General features: G+C 37.1%; 1 long non-coding RNA gene across 1 annotated transcript; it reads left to right on the top strand.

Moving 5' to 3' along the window:
• The first annotated feature begins 3,457 nt into the window (after nucleotides 1-3,457).
• LOC126825130 (uncharacterized) lies at nucleotides 3,458-7,647 on the top strand. The gene is made up of 5 exons (XR_007681808.2): nucleotides 3,458-3,527; nucleotides 5,111-5,262; nucleotides 6,542-6,665; nucleotides 7,253-7,320; nucleotides 7,541-7,647. It is a non-coding gene; the product is annotated as an uncharacterized LOC126825130 (long non-coding RNA).
• Nucleotides 7,648-13,679: the final 6,032 nt, after the last annotated feature.

The following is a 13,679-nucleotide window of genomic DNA, read 5'->3' as shown; positions in this document are numbered from 1 at the left end:
TTTTACTATATTCAACAGTGACCAACCTGAGCATCCCGACCTCAACCGATCATCGGTTGGCTGATGAAACCGCTAAAATTGCACCTGAAATATTTTACCAGATTTACACCATACATGCTCCTATCGACAACCCCATAGTTCCACGTGTTGGTGCTCTACTTAAAAACAAGACTCGGGAGCTCCACGTGTTGGTGCTCTACTTAAAAACAAGACGGGGGATACCAATTTCCGGGTGTATTCCCAGTTGCTTGTATTAAAGTCAGATTTTCGTCTGTCGTCTGCCATTAATGACTTTGAGATTACTAAAAAAAAGTCTATCCAGAGAGCTTTTCCTGAAACTGAGATATACCGTAAATTGCAGACGTAGGGAACTCATCAACGTTACCAAACAGACAATGAATCCAATCTTGACTTCAGAATGATACCGACATTTGGAGACCTGATAGTCGTAACCGTAGGAATATGTAGACAATTGAACTATGACCCAGCTTCCAAGAACGAACAACAATATAGAAGGGTGGCACAGATGATTTCAGACTCCAGTTAGTTGTTGCCACGTCAACATATGGAAGTTTCTAGATGCCCTGAATAAACATCAAGCTCTACAAGAAGTTACTATGGAACAGATATTTGATGGAGAACAGCCTGTTCAACACACGAAGTATAGAGACTGAACAGAGCATGTACTGGACATTATAAGTTAAACAATCACCATGTGTTGGACTTTTTACATGGTATTGCTCATAATATTCACTTGTAGTCACTGAGTGAGTGTTATTATGGACAACATCAATGCTGATTTAAATTGACAAATAATTCGTGTTTTCAATGTCGAAGAATTTGGATGATATTGAGTTAGAGACTTAGCTACTTTAAACGAAATGTATAACAATAAACGTTTAGTAATACACCGAGAATAGTCTCTTGCAGTAAAATATTGGTCTTAGTACTCAACGAAAGTCATTTGGGGTGGGGTGGGGGTCTAAAGACCATAATTTCTGTAACGCAAATGCCTAAATGAACTATAATAGTTTTCACTGGATTCCTAACCCCCATAAAAATTGGTAATGATACAATTGTAAACAAATTAGTGCACTGATTGAAGTTATTTAGTAAAGCATGATTTTCAAATCAGTCATACTTATTGCAAATGATTTTTGAGATTGGACTAAAAGTGTGTTTTTCAGTCACGGCCCAGTTGTCTAATTTGCATATTCTATATTATACAATATAACTATGCTGTTCTTCTAGTGCTTTTCAGCATCCTTGACCCTGTAATTATGGGCATAGGTACTGGTTTCATGGAACTAAGTCAAAGAGTTTCAGATTTAGGGGGAAAAATTAATGGCGGCTGTTAATTTACATATTGTGCATCAGGTAATTATGTGAGTATATTCTAAATGTGTTTATTTGTGTCCCTGGCCACGAAAACATGGGTTTGGATACAATTTCCACCAAATTTGAACATTTGATAGCTAAATAATAGCATTAAATCAATTTTTGAAACATGAAATTATGCTAATTAGCATATTACGCAATTTGACCCCTTTCCTCCAAAAATATTTTGGAACATTTTTAGTATGATGTGCAGGAGACCTTACGGAAATGCATACCACCAAAAGAAATTCTGTTGCAATTTGTTTTGGGTTGGGCCCTTTTTTCAGCTAGATTGACTGGACTATAAGAACGTGTCTTCAAAGAAGTTGTCGAGAGTTTAAACGTCAACTTCAGTTATAGATCAGTTTTGTCACACCAGGTTACTTATTAAAAATAAATAACGAACATAATATAAACGTCAACTTCAGGTATAAATCACTCTGTTACATTTGATCCAATAGTCATGATGGATTATATTCAATATGTGTCACGGCACAAAACCCTGATATCTGATCGTATTAGATCCAATAGTTAACACTGTTATCTGATGCTGTTCATTTACATCCCTAATAAATCCAATTGGTGATATATGAAATCAGAAGCAAAAAGATATAACTTCGCTGCTGTGGATGAATGTTAGTTGGCTAGCAACCTATTATTCCTTCAAATTGAAATTTTTACATTCCATGTTTCACTGTGTTATACTATAATAAAATTATTTATTAATCAGATGTTTTCATTGTTCACTATTCGTTCTAAAATGTCAGATTTTCCTTCAATTGAAGGGGGGTCGGATGGCCGAATGGTTAGTACATGCGTGCTGTATTATACGGTCTGTCATTGAGTCAACTGGCTGGGTTTCGATTCCCCGGTTGGTTGTATGTGACGAGGAGTAGGGTCGCCTGTCCAACCCCGTGGGTTTTCTCCGGGTCCTCCGGTTTCCTCCCACTGCTAAAGACCCCTACGCGCAAGCGAATTATTGAAATAAAATTGAACCATGTGTTAGTCCCGAAATGACCTAGTTTGTGTCGAGTGGACGTTAAACCACATTTCTCCCCTCTCCCTCCTTCAATTAAAACATTAGCATTCCTTGTTTCATTGTGTTATATTATAAATAATAAAACAATATAATTATAGAGCATAAATATTAGAGAAGGCTAAGCATTAAAAATTCCCCTTGGCACTTGAAATTCGATGTGAGAGTAAGCCTTAGCACCGCTGTCCGGGCGAAATTTCAATCACAGCATACTGTATGCCCGTCTTCGTTAGCCCAGTCGGAGCAAAACAGTAGGACGTTAAACGCCATTTCATTTCATTTCATAAAAAAATTCCAATATTACGCCACCTGTACAATGTATGACACAATATAACACAAGGTACAATTTTATGGATACACAATTACTGAGTTTATTACTGTGTATGCATAAAATTGTACCTTGTGTTAATATGTTCAATTACTAAATGCTTATCAAAGACGTCGGATATACTGCCCGAGTGCAGTAGGCATCGGTAGACATTCGAATTTTGCTTCTGGCATTTATAGTCTTTAAGATACGAATGAATGTATAAAACTCAACGTCCATCTTGAAATCCAATATGGCGGCTGTTGTGAGAGAATTTTAACAGTCGGATATACTCACCAGGTACAGTAAACGTTTCTGGCATCTATATTTTTTGAGAAAGAACAGGATTTCTAAAACGTGGCAGCCCCCTTGAAATTTCCAATATGGCGGCTGTTTAATCGAATGCCTTCGTAAACACCATTTCATTTCATTTCCAACTGTTGTATTTTATTTCAGTGAATAATAATTATTAGTCAATTTGTGACGTATCTTGTTCACTTCAGAAAAGCAGTATCTCGTCGTTATAAATATACATTTTACGAAGTTCAACTCCATGATTTTTAATCAATAAATACAATGTATATTATTATGCTTGTGTAAGTGATGCATAGATAAATGATATGGTTGTTTAAACCCTGTGGGTACTATTGTTGTATCTGTTCACACCCCATTACTTTTATATCTATAAATTGGTATATATAACATTTATATACTTATATTATTTTTCTATGTTTTATTAAATAGATGAAATCGTGAACAACTTGTACAGTTTGAAAACACACGATGACAAGTGACGGAAAAATACAGGTAAAAATCATGTTTTGAAATTTGCTGTTTAAGGTCTTCTTTACCAAGGTATTCACGTCGGAATCTTTTTAACTTTGGAAAGTTTTAATATACGTGACGGGAAAATACAGGTAAAATACGGGTGGACTTGATTTCCCCTTGTCAGTGATGCAGAACGGAGGGCCTGACAAGGACAGCTGCCTAGTCGTTCGGATGGTACGAAAAACCGAGGTCCCGTGTACACATTGGCGTGCACGTAAAAGATCCCTTGGCAGTTGGAATTCGACACAAGAGTAGGCCGTAGCGCCGCTGCCCGGGCAAAATTTCCCTCATAGCACACTGTATGGCGTATGCCCGTCTTCAATTAGCCCAGGTTAGGTGCAGAAGAGTAGGACGTTAAACCCCATTTCATTTCATTTTTTGGAGACAGGGAAATGGTGTTTTGAAATTGGCTGTTTAATGTCTTTATTAACAGGGCTTTCACGTCGAAAAGTTTACCAGTCGGTCAATCTTTTTAACCTTGGAAAGTTTTAATACACGTGGCGGGAAAATACAGGTAAAATTCGTGTGGACTTTTGGAGACCGAGAAATGGTGTGTGTATACTTTATTTTAGAGGTTATTAAGTAGTTTGTTTGATGAAGGCGTTCAATTCAAAATTTTGCCGCTCGGTCAATCGGATTATTTAGCCTGGCTAAATTGGGATTGAGAGAATGACTTTATTCTATTATGCATTGTATCATATGTAAGCAGCTCGATATATAAAATGTAAAATCGAACTGTTGCATTGTTATAACTACTGAGGAGACAAACGTCTTAACTAACTGAGATAGATAAGAAGAAGAGAATACACAACGTGAAGGGGAAGCAAAGACGACAAGTGAAAATACTAGACGACCACAAGGCTACTAAAACATGTAGTAAGAAAAGATGGGTCATACGCCGGATGTGGCGACCGGTATTAATGCGTGGGCCGCTATCCACGTATGACAAAAGACCCATGGTGCTACATTATTAAGATATGACGATCTTTAGCATTAACTCGAATTTTAAAGTGTTTTTTTTTTCACGGTTAATTTCTTTGAAATTCTAATGTCATGGCATGTATAATGGCTGATAGTCAAGTTCCCCAACCAGTCAAGTTTACTGCCAGTCAGTTAGGACTGGCCACTGTGACTGATAGCCAAGTTCCCCAACCAGCCAAGTTTACTGCCAGGCAGTTAGGACTGACCAATATGACTGATAGCTAAGTTCCTCAAACGGTCAAGTTTACTGCCAGGCAACTAGGACTAGCCAATATGACGGATAGCCAGGTTCCCCAACCAATCAAATTTACTGCCAGACACTTAGGGCTGGCCAATACGACGGATAGCTAAGTTCCCCAACCAGTCAAGTTTACTGCCAGGCAGCTAGGACTGACCAATATGAATGAGACGAGAAACTTTGGTTGGTATATTACGTTTCTTACTAGAAGTAGGTTTAATTAATAGTCGTGTGGTTATTATCAATTTCTTTAAACCCTGATTGATCAAGCGGTGCTGACAAGGATTGTATCGCCTCATCGTTGGGGTGGGATTAAACACTTTTCGTTCTTGTTTATTTGCAGTTTTGCAGCAAAGGAGCTGTAGCTACTGATGTGGCCATTTGTTCGGAAATCGGGGCGTCCATTTTACAAAATGGTGGTAATGCTGTTGATGCTGCAATCGCTTCATGTTTTTGTCTTGGCGTTATAAATTCGCATTCTTCAGGATTAGGAGGGTAGGTAGATATTTAATTACATACAGGGTTCGGGATGGGGGTCGGGGATGAGTCAGCGTGAGGTGTGTGATGTGGTGGTTGGAATGTCATCTATCAAAGCCTGGATCCCAATCAGTGGCGGATTAAGCTCCACCAAGGCCTGAGGCGGCAGTTGCTGGAGGGCCTATTTAGTTTTTAAATAGGGCCTATTTAAAATGGCGTGGGCCTAATTAATTTCGGGTCAAGGCCTATGTTGATTCCCGTTGGGCCTAAACCCAACCCCCCTAACATTCATTGTCTATGCGTTTTTAATCGTATCAGACAAGTCTAAAAATATTTTTTTTACAAAATCTTTGGGCCTGAGGCTGCAGCCTCATCAGCCTCACTGTTAATCCGCTACTGATCCCAATGGACTGCCTAACCTCATAATAATATGTTTCTCTGTCTTGGAGCTCAATCGACTGCCTAACCTCATATGTTTCTGTTTCCTGGAGCTCAATCGACTGCCTAACCACATATGTTTCTCTGCTGGAGAGTCCTGCACATTAAAGAACGAGCTGGTCAGTCAGTTCTGTCTTTATTATAAATCTTATCATTAATCCACCCATGCATATTCATTCTTTCGTGTATATCAATATATTATTGCCTCATGTAGATGTATCACCCCGCCCCCTGCATAGTATATCCATCATGTATATTGCCCCCCCCCCCCCATACACACACACACACACATACGCACACCGCCACCACCATCACCACCACCACGTGAGCTCCTATATTATATATATAGATCATGTGTATTTATCTCATATTAATATGCTCATGTATATTATTTCCTCGTGTGTATCTCATCATGTATATTACCCCCCCCCCCCCCCGCCATGTCAGCTCCTGTATATATCTCATGTGTATTTATCTCGTGTATCTCATTAATTTCCCATGTGTATTTCCATCATGTATTTCAATCCCCTGTGTCCCAATTTTATTAATTGCCCCATATTTATGTCATGTATATTAATCCCCGTAGTATATATCTCTTTGTGAATATCAATTCCCTTATGTGTATTATGTATTAATTCCTTACGTGTATTCTCCCATTAATGGTATGTATAATAATCCCCCCCCCCCCGTAGTGTATATCCTATATGTGTATTAATTCCCTTATGTGTATTATGTATTAATTCCCTATGTGTATTCTCCCATTAATGGTATTTATAGTAATCCCCCCTCCATGTGTATATCCCTATATGTGTATTAATTCCCTTATGCGTATTATGTATTTCGTATCATATACTTTCAGTGGTGGTTTTATGATTGTTCAAGACCAGAAAACACAGAAATCCTGGGGTTACGATTTCCGTGAAGCAGCACCTATAAGATCTTCAGCGGATATGTTTTGTGGTAAAGAAGACTGTGTCTATAGCGTATGATAACTTTTTTTGTACTAGTTGTATTCTTACGTGTTAGGAAGTGGGATGGCATAGAATATTTGCAGTAAACTAGCTGGGCCATTTTTTAAAACAGAAATTAGATCGTAAATTCATGCATTGAAAAGTGCGTCTGCGATGATCCTGCATGCAATGTGCTTTGTTGTTTGGCCATCTTATTTCAACTAGAAAAATCAAAAATTAAAACATGGTTCTGTTGTGCTAACAAACAAGCCGGATTGAAATGAAGAGGGGCCTTAGACTATTCCACTTATGAGATTTTTTTCCCTTTCCATCATCATCACTCTTGGGGAAAAAATCATAGTGTATTTTAATCACTTGGACAATGCTGGGGGATGAATACTAATGCGTGTAAGAAAGTCTTATGACAGTGTCAACCTTGACCAGGGTCTCCTTAGATCTTGGGGCCCAAGGCTTCAGCCTACCAAGCCTAAGAGTAAACCCGACACTGTTAACAAAAACTTGTGTCTAAAATTGTAACTCAGATCAGAAGATAAAGGTCTCTAAATCAGCTAAACGGAATAAATTGGCTAGATCTGTAGATATTATTTTTGTAATTACAGAGTGGTTTATCGGTAGGAGTACCAGGGGAGGTAAAGGGTTTGGAAGCTGCTCATAAGGCACATGGCAGGTATGTGAACTTATAATATACATGCCATTCTTAATCCTAGTGCTTGGTAATAGTTATGTTTTCGATATTTTTAATTGAAGATTGGAAATATATTGACCTTATTTCGTGAAGTGTGCAACTACTTCTAGTTTCTCTATTGTGAACTCAATTGAAATGTTCGACGACGAGCAATATTTTGAAAGGGAAATCCTAGTTAGATCGGTATAATTGATTATATCAGGTTAAAATGGTGTCAGGTAGTTAGACCAGCAGCAGACATGGCCAGAAAAGGTTTTACGATCACAGAAAATCAAGGCAAGTTAATTTTTTCTAATATATATACAGCTGCCACATTTTTGTTGAGGTTTATTCTCTAATAGGAAGCCATGGTGGCTCAGTGAGGAGGACGTCGGCTCGCTAACCTGGAAGTAAGTTGGCCGAGAAAGTTCATCGGGATTTTCCGGCGTCGCCCCCCCCCACCCTTGCCAGTGGTGCAGGACGGATGACCTGGCAAGGGACAATGTGCAGTCGTTCGGATGGGACGAAAAACACATTGGCGTGCACGTAAAAGAAAGCTTGACAATTGGAATTCGAAATAGGTTTAATCGCCTACTCTTATATCGAATTCCAACTGCCAGGGGATCTTTTACGTGCATTCCAATATATACACGGGACCTCGGTTTTTCGTCTCATCCGAAGGACTAGACAGCTGTCCTTGTCAGGCCCTCCGTTCTGCACCACTGACAAGAAGAAACCACGTCGGAAAATCTGGATGAACTTTCTCGGCCAATGCAGGGATCGAACACTCGACCTCCAGGCTAGCGAGCCAGCCTCTTAACCACCTAGCCACCGTGGCTCCTTTACCGAACGTAATTGAGTAGAAATTACAATACCAGTTATTGAAAAAATAGTGTAAACCACTTTATAAACATTCATGTTACATTAATATGTGATTTTAGACCTATTTTCGTATATTTCAAGATTCCAAAGAGTAGAGTTATACGCCCTTTAATATGTAATAGCCATCATAATTTGTTTTGTTTCACCTGCAGCCAAATCCTTGCAAACTAAAGTCCAGCCAAGCGATTTCAAGGGCAAGTTTAAGGAAGTGTTTGCTCCAGATGGTGAGGTATTACGGGCTGGTGAGTTTATACAACGCCCAGATTTAGCAAATACATTGGACATAATTGGAGAACAGGGGGCTGATGCACTTTATTTAGGACAAATAGCTGATAGCATAATACAAGCTGTAAGTAAATAGCTGATACCATAATACAAGCTGTAAGTAAATAGCTGTTATAAGTAAATAGCTGATATCCTAATACAATCTGTATATCACTTTTGGTCGTATTTCATATTGCAAACTAAAGTCCAGCCAAGCGATTTCAAGGGCAAGTTTAAGGAAGTGTTTGCTCCAGATGGTGAGGTATTACGGGCTGGTGAGTTTATACAACGCCCAGATTTAGCAAATACATTGGACATAATTGGAGAACAGGGGGCTGATGCACTTTATTTAGGACAAATAGCTGATAGCATAATACAAGCTGTAAGTAAATAGCTGATACCATAATACAAGCTGTAAGTAAATAGCTGTTATAAGTAAATAGCTGATATCCTAATACAATCTGTATATCACTTTTGGTCGTATTTCATATTACCTGTGCTGTCAGGCCACTTATCTTTTAACGTTTCTTGGAAAATATTTGATGTATTTTTAAGAAACTATTTGATGGATCTGATGGATTTCAAAGAAAGCTAATGGATTTGTAGGAAACTGTTTGATGGATTTCAAGGAAAATTTTTCTTGTGAAAGGTTCCCAGGAAATTATTTGGTGGATTCCGACAACATTTCGTAGTGATGTAGCCACATGGTGGTATTTATCTGGAACTAAAGTTGCGCAGACACCTTAAAACTCAATCTTTAGTGCTATGCTCTGTAGGCTATAGGTTGTAGATATTGGTGGTATTTAAAGTTTTAATGTTATGCTGTATAAGTTGAAACTGCTGTTGAAACTGCTGATGGTATTTTAAGTATTAATGCTATGTTTTATAGGTTGAAACTGCTGCTGGTATTTTAAGTATTAATGCTGTGTTTTATAGGTTGAAACTGCTGCTGGTATTTTAAGTATTAATGCTATGCTGTGTAGATTTAAACTGCTGCTTGTATTTTACGTATTAATGCTATGTTTTTAGGTTGAAACTACTGCTGGTATTTTAAGTATTAATGCTATGCTTTATAGGTTGAAGATGCTGCTTGTATTTTAAGTATTAATGCTATTTTTTCTAGGTTGAAGATACTAGTAGTATTTTAAGTATTAATGCTATGTTTTCTAGGTTGAAGAAGCTGGCGGTATTTTAAGTATGGAAGATTTACAACAATATAAAGTTATACAACGTGATATAATACAAACAGAATTTAATGGTATGTCTTAATGTGTCCATCATCCTTGTAATTTACAAGGATGTGACTTCTTTTGTAAGGACTGCCGAGTTATCGATGGCTTATTTTAAAACTCTCCGAGATTGTTTATTATGATATAAAGAAGAACTCTACCAAATTTAATTTTCTTTAATCTTTCCATTCACATTTTAATCTGTATAACTTGTTTACGTTTTCAGTTGAATGTCTTAAAATTAGTTTATTAAGGGACCTGACAAACCCTTGGTCATGTTTTGTATAATTTGTATCAGTGCTTATGTGTATTATTTTGTTTGTATATATCTTTACAGGAGGTTATGTTAGTACAATGCCATCACCGTCAAGTGGACCAATTTTGTTATTATTAATAAATCTACTGGAGGGTTTTAACTGGACATCAACATCAGTCGATGATCCTAACGTATACTATCAGATGGTTGAGGTGAGCACAACATACCGTCTGATGATTGTAATAAGTAAAAAATGTCATTACACGTCTGTAAGTTAAAAATACCATAACATGGTTCCGATTAGAAAATACCATTACATGGTTGTAATAAGTAAAATATAGTTAGCTAACATACCATCAAATGATTGTAATTAGTAGAACATAGTAAACATACCATCAAATGGAAGAGTTTAGTAAAGCATAACATTACTTGATTGTAATTAGTTGAACATATTAAATGATTGTAATTAAACATACCAACAAATTGTTTGTATTAGTAGAACATAACATTAAATGATTGTAATTAGTAGAACATACCATTACATGATTGTAATTAGTTGAACATACCCGCAAGTAGAACATACCATTACATGATTGTAATTAGTAAAACATGTCATTAAGTGGTTGTAACTAGTTAAACATATTATCATCAAGTGAGTGTAATTAGTACATGTAGAACTAATCAAATGATTGTAATTAGCAGAACATACCATTAAATTAAATGCTTGTAATAAGTAGAACATACCACTAAATAATTGTACATTAGTAGAATATACCACTAAATAATTGTACATTAGTAAAACGTGTCATTAAATGATAAAAATTAGTTAAACATACCATCAAGTGAATGTAATTAGAAGAACTAATCAAATGGTTGTAATTAGTAGAACATACCATTGAATAATTGTACATTAGTAGAACATACCACTAAATAATTGTACATTAGTAGAACATACTAAACATACTTAATGATTGTACATTCAGTAGAACATACCATCAAATGATTGTAGTTAGTAAAACGTACCATTACATGATTGTAATTTGTAGAGCATATTAAATATTAATTAGTAGACCATACCATGAAATGATTGTAATTGATGGAACATTACCATCAAATGGTTGTAATTACAACATTCCATCAAATGGTTTTAATTAGATTATACCATTAAATAATTGTAATTAGTTAAACAAGCCATTAAATGGTTGTAATTAATTAAACAAGCCATAAAATGATTGTAATTAGTTAAGCATATTAGTAAACGATTGTAATTAGTTAAATCTACCATTAAACGAGTGTAATTAGTTAAACATACCATTAAATGATTGTAATTGGTTAACTCTGCCATTAAACGATTGTAATTAGTAAAACATATCATCACATGTAATTAGTTCATGCCATTCAACAACTGTAATTAGTAGAAAATATTAATTGGCTGTAATTAGGACATCAAATAATTGAGGTGAACGCCAATAAACAAACTTACATTACTTTCTATATTGTATTCTTTATGTCTAATACATGTGTATTTTTACTGGTAAATCAGTTATTTTATCTGGTATTTCCAGAGTTTGAAGTTTGCTTCTGCTCATCATGGTGATTTGGGTGATCCGGAGTTTAATTCAACAGCGGTCAATAATAAATTATTGCAAATTATTAGGTGAATTATAACTCTTTATTTATTTTGTTAATAGGATCATTTGACTCAAAATTATACGACTTGAACAATTGATTTTACTCTCTTTGTGGTTATGATATTCCAGCTTCTGTTCCAATTTGTACACGCCCCCCCCCCCTTTAATTCATCGCAAACACACAAACACATGAATATTTTACATATTGCCTTTATGTTCAGGGTGGGGGTGGGGGTGGATGGCCGAATGGTTAGCACGTGCGCGCTGTATCATATGGCCTGTCATTGAGTCAACTGGCGTGGTTTCGAATCCCCGGTTGTACGTGACAAGGAGTAGGGTCGCCTGTCTATCGTCGTGGATTTTCTCCGGGTTCTCCGGTTTCCTCCCACTGTTAAAGACCCCAATGCGCAAGCGAATTATTGAAATATAATTAAACCATATGTTAGTCCCGAAATGACCTAGTTCGTGTCGAGTGGACGTTAAACCCCATTTCTCTCTCTCTTTATGTTCAGGTTTCTTTTTTTACAGTAAAGAATATGCTAATACCCTGCGTAGTAAAATAGATAATCAAAGTCACCCTGTGGAATATTATGGTGCCAAGTATGAACCTGTTGAAAATGGTGGAACTACACATATTTCTGTAGTTGATGCAGATGATTTGGCTGTATCTTTAACAACGTAAGTCAAAATTTCTGTTTCCTTTGTTAAAATTAGAACATATTTTTAATGCATTTTTCGAGACAAACCTTTTATATTCTGAGGCTAAGTTTAAAGGTCAATGGACGTTCCAATCTGATTAAAACACAGATCCTATTTCGTTTCGTTTTTTATAGTTTAAAATTTCGTTTTACTTGTCTTTACTACACTAGGTCATCGAAAGTATAAAAAAAAACGAAACGAAATATAGATCTGTATTTTAATCAGATTGTGGACGTTCCCACATCCTCTTCTTCAAACTCCAACTCTGACAAATCATAAGGCGTATCTCTAGTCCACTAAACATTTTATTCAAAAACTCTAGTTTGGAGAAAATGAAATGGAATAGGGTTTAATGTCCTACTTTTCTGCTCCGAGTGAGCCAATGAAGACGATCATGTGCCATATAGTAGGCTATGTTATGAAGGATATTTTTGCCTGGACAGCGGCACTACGTCCTACGGCCTACCTCTTTATCAAATTCCGACTGTCATTGTCGTTTTGCGTGCACTCCAATGTGTACACGAGACCTATGTTTTTCGTCGCATCCGATCAACTATGCGTTGTCCCTTGACATGTCCTCTAGGGGGGTCTGTGCGGGTTCTCCCCCCTATAAAACTTTTGAAATTTGACAACGGGAAACGCGTTTTGCAAGCACTTCTGGGAGAAATCTAGGTATCATATTTTATGATTTTGCTGTAGTCGGCAAAATTTTTAATCAAAGACCATTTCACCTTAAGGTGACAGACATTTGCACGTCAGCATAATATATTTTACTAAACGTTGTGTATGTATGATTTTTCGCGTGCGCACTCTCAATTTTTTGAGGGGATTCCGCGTGAAAATTAGAGCTCTCAGGGGGGCCCGCTTATACGGGTGGACTTATTGTTTAATGGAGGCCTGGGAGGACACCGTCCTCCTAAACTCCCTACCAGCACGCCCCTGACTACGACCTACTCTTATATCGAATTCCAAATGTCAAGGGATCTTTTACGTACACGTCAATGTGTACACGGGACCTCCGTTTTTCGTCCCATCCGAACGACTAGACAGCTGTCCTTGTAAGGCCTTCCGTCCTGCATCACTGACAAGGGGGTATTCACGTTGGAAAATCGGGACGAACCTTCTCGGCTAATGCAGGGATCGAACACCCGACCTTCAGGATAGCGCGCCAGCGTCTTATCCACTTAGCCATCGTGACCCCCACTTGCTTCCAGAAGTAACTGACTAAAAATTTTAGTGTTGTATCATCTCTATGTTTTGTAGAAGTTTACATATTTGGTTCGGATCAAAAATCATGACATCATCTGGTATTATATTAAATAATAGTATGGTTGATTTTAGTAACCCGTCCCTTCCTTCAATTTGCAGTCTACCAGCTAATCCAGTAAGTTTTATCGACTA

This window comes from Patella vulgata, chromosome 1 (genome assembly GCF_932274485.2).
Source record: "Patella vulgata chromosome 1, xgPatVulg1.2, whole genome shotgun sequence".
Lineage (NCBI taxonomy): Eukaryota > Metazoa > Mollusca > Gastropoda > Patellidae > Patella > Patella vulgata.
The sequence above is the reverse complement of the archived record's forward strand: the minus strand, read 5'-3'. Positions and strand labels throughout refer to the sequence as shown.